This window comes from Equus quagga, chromosome 8 (assembly GCF_021613505.1).
Source record: "Equus quagga isolate Etosha38 chromosome 8, UCLA_HA_Equagga_1.0, whole genome shotgun sequence".
In the NCBI taxonomy this organism is placed as follows: Eukaryota; Metazoa; Chordata; class Mammalia; order Perissodactyla; family Equidae; genus Equus; species Equus quagga.
In genome coordinates, this window is record NC_060274.1 from 59,687,099 (window position 1) to 59,702,688 (window position 15,590).

Genomic DNA, 15,590 nt, shown 5'->3' on the forward strand with positions numbered 1-15,590 from the left:
TCCTACCTGGAGGATAGAGGCCTAGCTGCCAATCTTCTGGAAACAGAGTGGAGGATAGGACCCCACTTAATCCTCCTGTTTCACATGGTATCCCTATCCCTAATTGGTTGGGTTTCCCAATTCAGACACTCTGTTTTACCCTCTCCAGTTTTGGGAGAAGCAGTTATCTTTGTAAGTAGATTGGGAAAAGGGATCTAAGGATTAAATAGCTACTGAAAAGGCTTTCGTCCAATCTTCCGTATTTTACACCTCCATGTGTAGACCTTTGTTCCACTTCCTGGTGCCACGAATCCCTGAGACTTTTGGTTGTACTTTGGTGCAAATAGAGCTGCTACTAGGCTTTGCCTGCTGCCAGTTTAATAATCCATTTGTTTGCTTATTTGTTTTTTGCTGTGCTCAACTTGCTGCCGTATGTTTTGGAGCTTATAAAATTTGGTAAGTGGGGATTCAAGAGGGTACAGAGTAGGTACGTATGTTCAGGTTGCCATCTTTACTTTGGAATCTCATCCGTTATTAATAAATTTAAATATGACCAAATGCTTGAGCTTGTTATTGTGTAAATCACTGTGTAATTAGATAATTTTGTTTACATTAATGGTTGTAAAGCATATAAATCTTTGCTATTTATCAATTGTCGGATTTTATCAAATGCGACAAGGCTAGTGGGAGTGAAGATATTCGAATTAACTGTTATTAGATTATTACCCCACCAGTAATATTTTAGACACATGAGCAATGTCTAAAGTGTGAGTGGGGGGCCCGCCCAGTGGTGTAGTAGTTAAATTCAAGTGCTCCACTTTGGTGGCCTGGGGTTTTCCAGTTTGGATCCTGAGCATAGACCAACACACTACTCATCAAGCCATGCTGAGGCGGCGTCCCACATAAACGAACTAGACGGACCTACAACTAGGATATATAACTATGTACTGGAGCTCTGGGGAGAACAAAAAAAAAAAAAAAAAGAGGAAGATTGGCAACAGATGTTAGCTCAGGGCCAATTTTCCTCGCCTAAAAAAATGAATGAGGAGTATAAAAAAAACGATCTTTAAAAAAAAAAAGATGTTGAGTGGGCCTTTATTAGGATGTCTGGTCTTGATGGAAAATATTTATTCTTCTTATTTGGTTGGTTAGTTGTTGTTTTTTTGTTTTTTGTTATAATTTGTTAAGGTGATTGTGGGATGTTGATATACTATAAAAATACACACTCATACATATGATAGTATTTTGTTTTTACAGTGTAAGAGTATGTATAAGGAAATAAACAGTGGTGACTGATTCTGATTTTAAAACTTAATTATTAAGAATGTATAGATTGCTGGGGGCCAGCCCGGTGGCGCAGCAGTTAAGTTTGTACGTTCTGCTTCTTGGCGGCCCGGGGTTCAGCAGTTGGGATCCTGGGTGGGGACATGGCACCGCTTGGCAAAAGCCATGCTGTGGTAGGTGTCCCATGTATAAAGAAGAGGAAGATGGGCATGGATGTTAGCTCAGGGCCAGTCTTCCTCAGCAAAAAGAGGAGGATTGGCAGCAGTTAGCTCAGGGCTAATCTTCCTCAAAAAAAAGAAAAAAGGGAATATACAGATTGCTCATTTTGTAGGTTACTATCTTTTTGATTGCTGTGTATGACTAGAGACCTCCTTTTTAGACAATAAACTTTAGTGTCCTAAGTTCACATCCAACCTCAAGTATGTAATTTACTCCTTTCTCACAGGCAGATACAAATCCATTTATAAATCCCCAACAGTTGCTCAAGCCTCATTTCTATTTCATATTTCAGGGACTGAAAAGCTAATTTGTCATGGCAGCTATTTGCTAAGTAAGAATTTTCCGTCTTCTGGGTTTTCTTTTTTTCTTGAATATGTGGTCTTTGTTTTAAAGCTTTGAGTCTCACTTATTAGCTTTGCTTTTAGCCATCATCAGGGACATTTCGAAGATTAAATTGGTTCTCTTTTCTCCTCCTTCTGTTTCTCTAGTCTTTTTCCTTGGATATAAAGATGTTAGATGCAGCAACGAAAGATAAAATGTTGAGTAGTCTGGCTAGAATTTTAGGAAATATATTGAGGAAAGATATCTAACTCTAACAACAAGAAAGAAAGTAAAAAATGCTAGGAGAAAGAGGTATGGGGAGATACGATTAGTAACAAAATATTTATTAGAAGAAACAGAAGACTAAGGATTTTCTTTTTTGGTAATCATATTTTATCTGAGTAAAAATACCATAAACTGCGTGGTACCTTGTCAAGAGTGAAAAGGACAACGTGATCATTCGTGTCTGCCATCATGACGTCTGTGCAAGATGAATGAGCACTTAGTCTGCCTGAGGGCAGGGTCTTGTTTCTCATTTGGTGTATCTCGTAGTACAATTACAATGGGAACTCTATAAATTTTTGCCAAATTAATGTGATTGTTTCCATAGAATAGAGGTGTCAGGCACGATTGTGTGTGTGTGTGTGTGACACAAATGTAGAGTCAGTTTTCAAGATTTTCGTTAAAGTACCCTTACAGAGTGTGACACACAAAGTGGGATCCATAGCCTCCTTTAAAGAAGGACTTGCTGCCTAGCTATGGGAAATATGGTCACCAAAGCGCCTTCCCCCGTCAGCAACTCCAGGATGTCTCAACTGCAGAGGCTCATCTTAACTGAGGTAACTCGTTCCCCAGGCATCCTGTGTCTAGTGACTCTGTGAGGTCGGGGTATAAGGGCCAATGCAGGACAACTTCCCAGCACAGGACAACTCTGCTGCTAGGTTGGCCAAGGCTTTATTGCTCTGCGTCACACTTTGACTTTTTTTGTCCACTCTTTGCTTCCTTCTCTTTCCTTTCATCTAATAAACATTTTTATTCCTTTTACGTAATAAGCATGTAGTACCTCAAAACTCCATCTGGAGAACCTGTGACACAGAGTTATAATGATTAATTTAAAAATACAGCTTACTTTTTAATTAAACAGAGATTTGTTATCTTTTAGGGAAGTTACTGTTAGAATATGGATTTCTGACTTAAGTATCCGAGTATACCAGACATTATTCCAGAAAATTAAAAGATGTTCAGAATTTAGAGGGGAAAAAAAAATAACATGGTGTAGCAAGAATTTCTAGAAAAGTTAAGTCTGGATGAGAAATAATTGAGTGACTTCATAAAATTGTAGCGTCCTTTTAAAGTTACTAAATCCTTGACAAAACATTCTTTTAAAATTCAATGCAAATATATACATATGTGTTTAATATTCTTACTCTATTATCAGTAAAAAAAAGTTGAGTATGATTTGCCTCATGCAGAAGACTGTGTTACTCTTCCCTGGTATTTGGATCCCAATCCCTGTAGGAAAATTAAACCTTCTTTCCCTATTGATTTTAGGTGTGGCCGTGTGGCTTGCTTTAGCCAATAAATTGTGAGCAAAAGTTGTTTGTTATCACAAGATAACCTGGCCTATCCTGATTGATGTATCCCAAGTTACTTATAATCCAACCCCCTCAGAGAAAGCCAGTGCTACCACGTGTTACCTTTGAAGATTTCTTTGTATCTTCCTATACTATACTCATATGTTACATGTGCTGTTTTTTTAACCTTTTACAAAATGGAAGTTAATACCACCTTTGTTCTAAATTAGTAAATGTTATATATCAATGTTTATTCGCATTTTAAAATTTATTCACCCTTTGTATTAATATAAAAATCCCATGCTTTTCTTGATATCACTTTAAATCTTAGATATATTTAAAATTCTTAATAAGACAAATTCAAATAATGGTGATTTTAAAAGATTTTATTGAACACTTAGATTCTGGCTTTTTAACATTTAAAAATCACGTTTTATAAATGAGGGCACTAATCAGCTTCCTTGCTTACCACGAGCTTTTTTTATTGTAGTTAGTGTCAAGGGTCAAGCCTCCATGTCAAGTTTGGTTTCTGCTATGTTTTTCTTGACAGAAATTATTACAACCAGCTTCATATGTTGATTATGATAATTACACATCAGGCTTACTAATTTATTTTTAGTTAAATATTGAGATATTTTGCCCCAAACTTTTCAGTATGATTTTCTGAAATTTTTTGGTAATTGATTCAAATTTGAGCATCAGTAACTTCTTTCAAATTTTGCTAAGACTGACTTTCAAATGGTATTTTCAACCACAGCATCAGGAAAGCACTACCCGAATTCATCCCAGACAGACTTGCTGAGATTTTATTCATTTTCTTGAAATTTTTTTCAGGAACCTTTTTATGGCAAATTGCACTAAGTCAAGAGAATGAAAGGTGGTTTTAGTTCTGATTCACTGAAGACATAACTAGATTTTGGCAGAAAAGCTTAAAATAAATCATGAGGAACAATAACATTGGTCTTGAAGTTTCAGGATTCATATTCAAAACATCGACCATATCTGTCAAATCTGTCAAGCTCCTGGGGAAGTTATTCTCTTGGCAAGTTTGCAAGTGTCTAGTGATTGAGAAAAAAATAAAATAGTTCTTTTTCCAGGGTATCTTTAATTTCATACTCATGCATAGCAAGGAATTAAGCACGTTTTCTTTGTCCATGGATTGAGCAAAGCTAGTAGCAAAAAAGAAAAAGAAAAGGAAAAAGAGTGACTATTTGATCCTCGGTAAATTTTTTTTTTGTCAGGTAAGTTAGCAATTTGACTTTTGGCTAGAGATCCTGAAAAAGAGATATTTTGGAATTTCTATTCTGTTTTAACTTTTGGCAATACTCAGAATACAAGAATTCATGATGTTTCTTTTCCCTCCTCTGTGATCTGAAGTTTTTTATTCTTTGCTACTAAAAGAACCACATCAAACAAAACTTTTACTTTTGTGGCCTCTTAATACTATGTTTCACCACTCCTCAACTTCTCATGCTTCAGAGCCTCATACCTTGTAGGTCCTTTTACTCATTGATTTGAGAAACCTAAATTACTTTTGCCTCTTTATGTACTATATTGAAATAATTGAAATTAATATTTTTTTAAAAAACAGTGATCTTACCTAAATGTACTTATGCTTCAGGTGTGCCACAGGAATAGCAAAATAAATTGCCTCTTTCATCATGTAGAACAAACATTTCACATACTTTACTGTTTGTGAGGACTTTCTCTGAAAGCTTTGTTATTCTATATTCTGTGTATTCCCACCAGACAGGAAGATTTAAGTGAGCTCTACATTTGTAATATAAATTTATTTTTAGAACTATTTCTCCAATTTAAGAGATTTTGATTTGTCCCATTTTGGAATCTATAGACCACAACCCTTGCTCCATAAATAATCAAATATCTGTAATGTGTTTAAGAACTCTAAAGTGTTTTGTGTTGTAACATCTTAGTAACATTGCTTCTAATACATCCCTCTGCATTTCCTTGTTTTCCTAGGTTTCCGAAAAACTAACCCAAAAACTAAAATTGTTACTACTGAGTCGAATGATAGAAACAAAGCTATAAATGTTTCATTTTAGGAAGAAGAGCAAAAGTATTATTGATGTGATTGTCATTCTTATTTTTCCCTTAGTCATCAGTAGGCACCTAAATAGTGAATATTTTCTATTCATCTTTTCACATTTTACAATACTTCACCCATTATAAGAGTTTGAGAATATATTTTGAATATCAGTTGGGATGCCAACAAAAGGGTGACAAAATTTACAAATTATAATTGTTTAATATTCTATTTGTAATTATGCATTCTAGAATTACTATTTTTAAAATTAAAAATAACATGTACCTGAAGCTCATTACAGTATAATTCATAGAGTTTTCTGAACCACACATCTGGTATGATCGCTTGCGATGTGAGAGTGACTCTTACTCCTTAGAACCAAGATTATAAAAAAGACTTCTCTCTTCTCCTTTGTAGCCAGCAATAGTTATTCCCGGATGGCTACCTGTGATTCCTGTCTTCTCGCCCCCTCTTTATCTCTCCTCTTTGTCTTCCCTCTTCCACTTTGGTTCTCTGTTTCTCTTTTTGCTCATGTTGCTTTTACCCTATAATTTCAAGATCTTCCATGTTTCTATCAGGGCAGCTCCAGAAGCTGTTTTCAGAGTTAAGATATTCCTGAGAACTATTTCAGTTCCTTTTTGTCTTCCATCTCTTGCTTTGACTCCAAAAAATTTTATGTGGCCGCTTTGTTAACCTTCCCCCCCTCCAAATTCCTGAGGGTGTTGGATGATCAGAACATTCCATTCTTTATACCCATTGGCTTTTTATTTTTCCTTTAAAAATCAGCCTCACTTCAAAGTAGCTTGAATATCTTTTTTCTATTTTAATTTTTGTAGCAGATGAATATGTTTTTAAAGTGACTATTTGACTCAGTTAAAATTTGTTATATGGTTTAAGCTTGTGAATGGTTTGCCAGAGGACATATAAGCCTTACCGGGTGGCTCTTTCCTTCACTCTTTCAAGAGAGCACGTTTTACACATTCTTCCAATGCAGGAACAGTATATGGTTCTGTAGAACCACAGTGTTCTACTTCTAGAAGATTACTCCACATTTCTTGAAGGTTCCCAAATCTATACTTTGAATTTATTTAATTTTAAAAAGGAAAATCATTTATATCTCCTAGAAGTTTTATAAAGTAAACAAATTATGTAGATATAGTGAAGGGTATACATATGTGTTCGTTTATGAGTTAGCCCCTACAATATTGAGACTGCTTCAGACACTTGAACTATTGGAGCGTGAATGTCTGCATTCTTTTCATCAGAGAAGAATGGCTCACAACAGTCTTACTGCTTGGGTAGAGCTGTACAATCTGTCTACCCTTGGTGTCATTGCCAGAAGCCAAATAGTAACTTTTTTGTTTTAATGGAAAAGATCTTTCAGGTTGCTGGTTTTACATGATGGGAATGTGGTTGGAAGTGCTTCCTGTTCCACTTGCCAGCCCCAGGCTGCCCATGCATTATGGATTCAGAAATGACAGCTGAAACCAATTAGGCATAATTATGGGATAGCTAAGTCACATATAGGTTTATTATGACCAAAAAGGAGAAGGAGAATATATTATATAATAATAAAAAAAGGAGAAATGGCTGATTTAATTACGAATAAACCACAGCACTGTGATTGCTAATGGGAGGATTTTTATGTAGCATAAACTGTTGTGTGTGTTAACTACCCTCCCTTCCCTCCCCAGAGAATATGCGTGTGGTATACTGGTAGAATTTCAACATTTCCTAAGTGGCTTAAGACCAGGTAAAAATAAAATAACCCAGAAACAGTCTTTGTTATATGTAAAATAAGTCTGCGCAGGAACAGTGGAATATTTGAGATTATTCCATGTGAGAACATATCTTTGGGTGATGATGGAATAGATTAAAAGACCATATTGTCTCTATTTTCATACCATGTCCTATGATGCAACTTGAGACACAGTAATCTAGTTGTAATTAGAATTTCTGCTTCAGAGGGAAGAGATAGCACTTTTGTACTTGTTCATGAATGTCTTGTTTTTGTTATTAAAGATAAGGGATTTCAATGCATTAGCATAAAGTCTAAATGACATTTAATAGAATACTTACAGAGTTTTATTTTTTTACCACTCTTTAGAAATGGGCCTCTTTGATATATAGTAGATACAAACTTCCTTTATAAAGCACCTTGAATGGCTGTGACTTTGTTTTCAAGGAAAAATTGATTAATGTTTCTTTTCATTTTCATTTTTCTCACTAAGAATAAGGCTCATGTGTTGGAATTCACAACATTAAAATTTCATTAATTATGATTTGGGATGAAATAGCTGAGTACTATAAAGCTTAATGGAAAAAAATGCTATTTCAAACTCAATTTAAACCTGTGGACTTCCTATAAAAGCAGTTTGAAACTAACTGTTCACTAATTTGATGTATTAATTCTTACAGCAGTGTAGCCTGATTAAAACAGAGATTATAGCTAGAGGAGAACGGCGTTGATTGCTGTAGAAGAAAGGAGGGCCCAGCTTCTATGAGTCTCCTTCAGTTGCCTCTAGTAGCAGCTGTTCCCCAGTGTATTACCTGACTTTAATAAGCTACAGGTGAAATAGATTAAAAACTAAAATGATAGTTCTACCAAAGTTCAAAAGTGTGGTTTTAGTTAGAATGTGTATGATGTGTCCCAGACATGGGACAATGGTGATGAAGGTGAGTGACGTTAGCCAATAGTAGACTAAGCATCCCAGGTAAGCATCTGCCGCACTTGCTGCCTTGATCACACTAACAGTTACCATTATTGCCATTAATTTTGGGACCACGTGCAGTACGACTGAAGAGTGGAAATAATTGCTCTTGTCCTTTAGAAATTTGCCAATTTCCTCATATGATCTCTTACCAATTGGAGTGCTATTTAATGTTTCTTTATAATGAGTCACTTACCTGGAGGAGATTGGAATGTCTACAATCAAACTGGGATAAGGACTAGGGAGCTTCTTAAACAATCAAAAATTAGTCAAGAAAAGGAAGAGTCTATATTTTTATGCTTCCACTTTGCACATGTTATCAACTAGTTCTTAACTATCTTTTTTAAAATCGCGTTTCCATTTAATTTTTTTGTTTTGTATATCAAATTTTTATTAATTTCAAAATAAAAGTAAAACTGAACCTTGATATTTAAGCATAAAATAAAGCAATCCCTTAAGAACTTAAGAAATTCACAATTAGTTTTATTATCTTCTGGAATCTTTCGTATTCTTACTCTTGTGAAGCAGGTTTTTTTAATGTTATAAAAATTACACCAAGCTTGAGTATACTGAGTCTCTCACTGTCAAAATGGAAAACTAAATGAAGCAGAAGTAAAGGATGTGAAGCCTATGTTTAACATAACTTCAGAATGAGGATGTCTGTTGGTTATCCCCAAGGAAAGACTTCCTTTTCAGCCTAGATGCTAAAAATAACACTGCACTATTTTCAGTGTCATGTTTTGGCAGTGCTTCTGAAGAACATCAAAATTAGCTGACAAATATTCATGCTTGACATTATAGGAAATCATGATATCATGCTTAACATTATAGGAAAGTAGAAACAAGTGCATGGGTTTGGGGAGGGGCTTTGTTTGGATTCCTGCTTAAAGAGAACAGTCCAGTCTGAAAGCCGGTGCTAATGCAAAAGCATAATTTCTCTGAGCAGCTTGATGTCTTTTGGAGGTTTGATCCTCTGAAGGGCCAACAATTGGACAACCTCACTTCATGGATAATACACAGATTAAGAAGAAACAAGCACAGAGCTAGCCCTGATGGCCTAGTGGTCAAAGTTTGGTGCTCACTGCTTTGGTGGCCTGAGTTCACTTCCTGGTTGCAGCACCATGCCACCCATCTGTCAATTGCCGTGCTGTGGCAGTGGCTCACATAGAAGAACTAGAATGACTTGCAACTAGGCTATACAACCATGTCCTGGGGCTTGGGGAGGAAAAAAAAAGAGAGGAAGATTGGCAACAGATGTTAGCTCAGGGTGAATCTTTCCCTGCAAAAAACAAACAAAACAAAACAAAACAAAAACAACAAGCACATACCGGACAGTGAAACCTACATAACAATTGACTTACACATGTTCCTACCCTGGAATGTGGGTAAAATTTCATGTCCAACAGGTTGTCTGAGATTGTGGTCTTCAGAGACCCTTTTTACCAGCGGCTTTCAGTGGAGGGATATTGCTTCTTTCCCTGACACAGTTAGTTTCACAAAGAGTAAATATGGAGAGTGGAAAATATGAAGAGGTGAATGTCGTAGTCCAGCTTGTTTCTCCTCCTTTTCTGTGGCTGGCCTCTCTTTCCTGGTCCTCTTTTAAATGGGCTGTTCTCCATCCAGACCTGTTTTGTAATTGTCGTTATGTTCATAATTTATCTTTGTAGCTTTCTTTCATGTCTTTCCCTTTAAGTCTCATGGCTGTGTGCCGTTAGTCATGCAGTTCTCTGGTCTACACATGATTGAAATTAACTGAGGCTCTACTCTGTGAAAGTGCTGATGAGTAAAAAGTCTTTTCAATTTTCTGTGGTCTTTCCATATCCAGGCTTCTTACTAAAGGGAGATTTCTCTCATGCCTTCTAAATTGATCTCACCACAGAGTAATCAGATCAACATGGGGAAACCCAAATTGTAAATGTGGCAAACTCCTTCACAGAGAACAGTTATGTTCAGGGTGTTATGATTTCAGATATGTTCCTCAAATTCTTTCCCCTAGAAACACTCCTGCTTCTATGTAAATAACCACATAAGTGCTACCTGACGGGTAATCAACAGTGAGGAAGGAGGACCTGATTTTGAAAGAAGTATATGCTAGTGTAAGGATTGAGCCTTTGGAGCTCCTTTCTGCTCTCACTCTGTCTTCTGCTTGGTCTGTAAGTCTAGCCACACTTGAAAGCTTCATTAAAACCACCACTCTATGGAAGATTGATGAGGTGTTCTTAGGCATTCAGATATCAACCTGTCAGACACAAGTGCCTCTAAAGGAATTACCCTGAAAAGCAGTAGCAGTGATGGAGTGAATAGGAGGAAGGTGTAGGAAGGTGAATCGAGGCATAATGTAGAGAGGGAAAGAGGAGATGTTAGCCAGGAGCCAAGATAGAGATTGTGTTTGATCTGCAGTCACCAGGCACCTAGTCTAAAAGTGCTCCTCTTAGTGTTATAACAAGAAATAGCCAGAGATCAAGCCAGATGGATCTGAGATTATCTTTGTCTCATCAAAGGATAGTATTCTGTTGGTCATGTGCCATAGGAACCTTCTGTTTAGAACTTTTATACCTAGGATGACTTTAAAAAGTGGAATAACAAAGAAGTACATTCTAGCATTATTGTTAAATTTAGTTCTGTATTTCTAGACCAGAGCAAAACATAAGGGTCACATAATCCAATGAAATGAACTAAGGAGAGAAGTTAAAAAGAAAGAAGGGATGTAATGAAATTTGTAACTTAGGCACATCTAATGCAGTCCCAGGCATAATAGTGTGTATTTAAAAAGATAAAAGGAAAAGAAACAGTTTTTAATGCAAGTAGAACAGAAATTTGCTAGGGTACAAAATGGTACCTTGTCCTACCACTTGTCTCTTCTTCCATCTGAGATTCTCCAAATTCTTGCCCCAATCACCCAGAGCAATCTGAGGTTAATGGTGTATTTGCTAGATGTAGTCTTGGTGGCTGTGTACAGGAAACAGTGAAGTGTCAATGAGAATGTCTGGACATGCAGACAGGAAGAACACATTACATAAGGAGGAAATGTTACCCCCAGGAGTTCCAGTTTTCCGACTGTATTTATCATTCTGTTTTTAATTACAGACCTCCCAAATATCCCTCCCTGCTCTAAACACAACACAGAAAATCATCATCATCATCATCATCATCATCATCATCATCTATAACATCTACCATGTGCTGGGCAATATTCTGAAACTATTATGGAATGGAAACTCATTAATGCAAACGTTAATTTTCACAATATCTGATGAGGTAGCTGTACTAAGATTATCCTCATTACATAGATGAAGGTACTGATATACAGAGGTTATGTAATGTACTCAAGGCTACACAGCCATGTGTGTATACATATGATATATATGCACACACACACATTTTCATGCCATTTATCTAAAGAATTAAGAATTTTAAAATTTAAAAGATTTGGAAAAATCTTTATTAAATTTCCCAAGATCTTATTTCTGGAGAAGTCTTCTTCCTACAATTCATGATGTTAATGTCATTGGGCGTATACTCAGGAGGACTTCATGTGTACCTTGAGGATCAGGAAATATTTTCCCCCCAATCCTAACTTTCCTTCCTTGTAGTTTTGGTTTTTTGTTTTAAAGAAATGCTTGAATACATTATTCTTGGAAAAAATTATAATAATTCACAAGAATGTGGAATCCACAGAATGTAAGCTGTGTGAGAACAGACTTTGTCTTATTTATGCAAAATCAGCATTTTATAAATATATGTCAAATATATAGTATCGTGAAAGTTTTGTACCCAACACCATTCCACATATGTAATTTGTTCATTTTAGAGGATCACATTAATAAATGTCATTATGTTGAACTATTTTTTCATTTCTAGGTTTAACTTTGTTAGGTATTGGTGTGTTAGTATTTTAATATAATATTGGATTCTAGTACCTACTGTCATTAGAATTTATACATCTATGGTTATAAAGAGGTTGGTTTAGTTCTCTCCTCCTCTCTCTTTTGCCTGCTTTGACATTGTAACCTTAAAGAAGGAGTGAGAAGCATTTTATCTTTTCTTTGCTCTGGAGTAATTTATATCTGTTATCCTAAAGTTTGGTAGATTTTCCTTTAAAACCATCTGAACTTGGTACCTTTTTTAGGTATAGCTCTTTAATTCCCATCTCTTATAGAACAAAATTTAATAATTTATGTTTTTAAAAAAAAGACATTTTATCTATATATCAAATGTATTGGTTTAAAGATGTTTATAATATTCTGCTTAGTTTAGTTTATAGTACTATATGTTCACAGTATATTTTTAAATCTGCACACTTTGGTTGTGTCTTTTTTCTTATTCTTAATGTTGATTACTTCTTGGCAAAACCCATAACTTTAAAAAAAATGAGACTTGCAACAGGTTTGTTTGTTTTATTGGGCTCTTCAAAGAAGTGGTTTTTTTGTTTAGTTGTTCAAACCTGTTGTTTTCTAATTTTTCTATGTAATTAATTTCTGCTATACCTACATTAATCCTTTCTATTTTCTTTGGGTCTCTTTGATATTTGGTATTCTCTAGCTTGAGTTTATTGGTTGTTTTATCTATTTTTTAGTCATTCTTATGTTAAAATTAATGTATTTAGGGGCTGGCCCTGGTGGTGTAGTGGTTAAGTTTGCGTGCTCTACTTCCGTGGCCTGGGCTTCAGAGGTTTGGATCCTGGGCACGGACCTACACACCGCTCGTCAAGCCATGCTGTGGCGGCATCCCACATACAGCATAGAGGAAGATTGGCCCAGATGTTAGCTCAGGCCCAATCTTCCTCACCAAACAAAAAACAACAAAATATTAATGTATTTAAAGGTCTAAATTTTCCTATCAATAATGCTCTGACCATTTTTCATTGCTTTAAAATGTATGTAGTATCTTATCATTCATTTAAATGATTTAACCATTTTAGATTTTTAAAGTGTTTTCTTAAATTGCCAAGAAAATAAATTTTCTTTTTTTGCCTCTCCCTTTCTCATTCCCTCTCTTTGACTCCTTTTCTTCCTTCCTTGTTTTCTTCCTGTTGCCGTTGGACTTAAAACCCATTGACTGGTTGAAACGTTGCATTTTTTTTCTAAGACAAAAATCTATGACTGAGTGCTTTCTAATCATTCAGAATTTTTATTTTATAAAAGAGACTTGCAGGTTTTAATCCTGGCACTTTTTTATAAAATTTTACCCAAAATTTTCAATAAATGGTTTCCAGTTAACAGTTGCATCTTGTCTTTCTTTCTTTCTCAGATGGTCCTTAAGTTGTTTGTTGATGACTCATGCCATCAGAGTAATAGCTCTGCAAATAGAACGAAATAAAAAGTTTACTCAAATGCAGGCAATGACAAGTATATTCCAATTATTGCCCTTGAAACTAAACCCTTCAAGATTTTGTGAATTTTTCAATTTCTTTTATTTTTATCAATTTTTGGTTTATATTGATGTGCCATGTTTGCTAGGTGCATAAATGTTTAATACATTTTCCTTGAATCCTATGATTTAATATTTACAGTCATATGCTGATTCCTTTTTATTGCTATTTACCAGGATAAATTACATAAAATATGAATAATATAAAATATATTATTTATTTTTAGATTTTTTTGTTTAATTGTATCTAGTTTGTATCTTGATAACAGTGTGAATTTATTTTCTTTATTTTTTAAACTGAGAATTGACATTTTTGATAAGAATTTTAACATGTAGATATATAATTATTGATATGATTGGATGTACTTTCTATTTAACATTTTATTTGTTGTGTGTAAAGCAATGAGCAAATTAGATACGGTTCTTCCCCTCGTGGATCTTACTGTACAATGGGCAGTATCCTAAATAATACCTTATTTTTGTTACCATTTTATAGGTAAAAAGTACTTTCTAATGTACATTCACAACATGTTGATCAATGAGGACTGCATATGTGACGGCGGTCCCATAAAATTAGTACCATAGAGCGTAGGTATGTAGTAGGTTATACTATCTAGGTTTGCATAAGCACAATCTGTGATGTTTGCACAATGAAATCACTTAATGATGCATTTCTCAGAACATATCCCTGTCAAGTGATGCGTGAGTCTACTATTTTATATGTTCTTCAGAAATCTTCTCCAAGGGAGGTGTTATCCTTTTCAAAGGACAGAGAAGTTAATAATATGGAGTTACAAAATGGCAGTTTGAGGTCCAGAATTCATTCCTTAGTTTGTTAAATGCATGAAATAAAACTTTTATGTAGTCAGGAAAAACTCCATGGAACCTATTATAATTATATTTTAGGGTTATTTTTAGTGAGCTATACTGTATGTAAAACTGTTTCCACCAGCATTTCTTCTGTCCCATTTTCTTTCTCATTGTCCCCTTTAATTGGCTAACTTCTTTCATTCTCTACTCATGTCTTACATAGAAGTAACTTCTTCCAGAAGCCTTTCTGCAATCTCTAGACCACAATAGGTTCCACCTGCTATGCCCTCAAACATTTCCTGATGCTGCTAAAAGAGGACACAACATACTCTACTGTAATTACTGACATGTCTGGTTTTTTCCATGTGCATCTTTTTCATTTAATTTTGTGTCCTTGGTGACTAGTGTAGTGCCTGGAAAACAATAAGGGCTCAAGAAATACATGATGAGTAATGAGCGAATGCTAAATTCTGCTCTGTATCCTCAGCAGTTACTACCTGGCATGCAATAAAATTCAGTAAAGGAATCTGAACTGTTGTCACCATGGCTACAGCAAGATTCTTGAATGTGTCATAAAACTTATAATTCCTCAGTAATTAAAGTTTGACAGTGGGGCACAACTACTAATGTTCAATGGCTTTTACAGAATGATTAAATGTTTCAGTGTTACAAATCTTACATTATCCCTCAGTAAGAGAAGAAAAATTCGAATTGCAACTCTACATGTTTTTTCAAAATTCTATGTAGTTCATAATATAAACAGAAAAAGCATTAAGAAGAAAATATACATTTGTAGGCAAATTGAGTGGAATATTTGAAAGAATGACATCATAAGTTGTTATCTAAGGATATTCCTTTTAAGTTATATCTGGATGTATTTGTCTTAATTTATAATTTTGAAAGTATTTGTAGTAATTTATAAAGTATATTTTGTCAAATATATTGAGGAGTTCTGGAAACCTGAAAATTATTTTTTAATGAATATAGTTATGAAAAATTTAAATTAATCCAATGATTAATTTTACTAGAATGATCCGTATGTAGTATTTTCACCTCACATTAATCATAACCCGCATTTGCACTTGGACAATATGAGATAATTGAAATTGTAATTGGATTGGTGAATTGCATCTGTGAGCTTTTTTAAGTTAAGTTATATCTTTTTAGTTAAGGTTTTTTCTTTTTCGGTTGAGAGATTTATATTCAATGAGGAGGAAATTTTAGGCATTTAACAAAGTATGCATGCAAATTCGTTCTAATACATAGATATGTTGAACA

The 15,590-nt window shown here is 34.9% G+C and overlaps 1 protein-coding gene across 1 annotated transcript in view; it reads left to right on the plus strand.

The window, feature by feature from the left end:
- Positions 1-15,590, plus strand: part of CDK14 (cyclin dependent kinase 14) — a 550,173-nt gene that overhangs the window by 253,164 nt on the left and 281,419 nt on the right. The gene's annotated exons all lie outside the window — the stretch shown is intronic.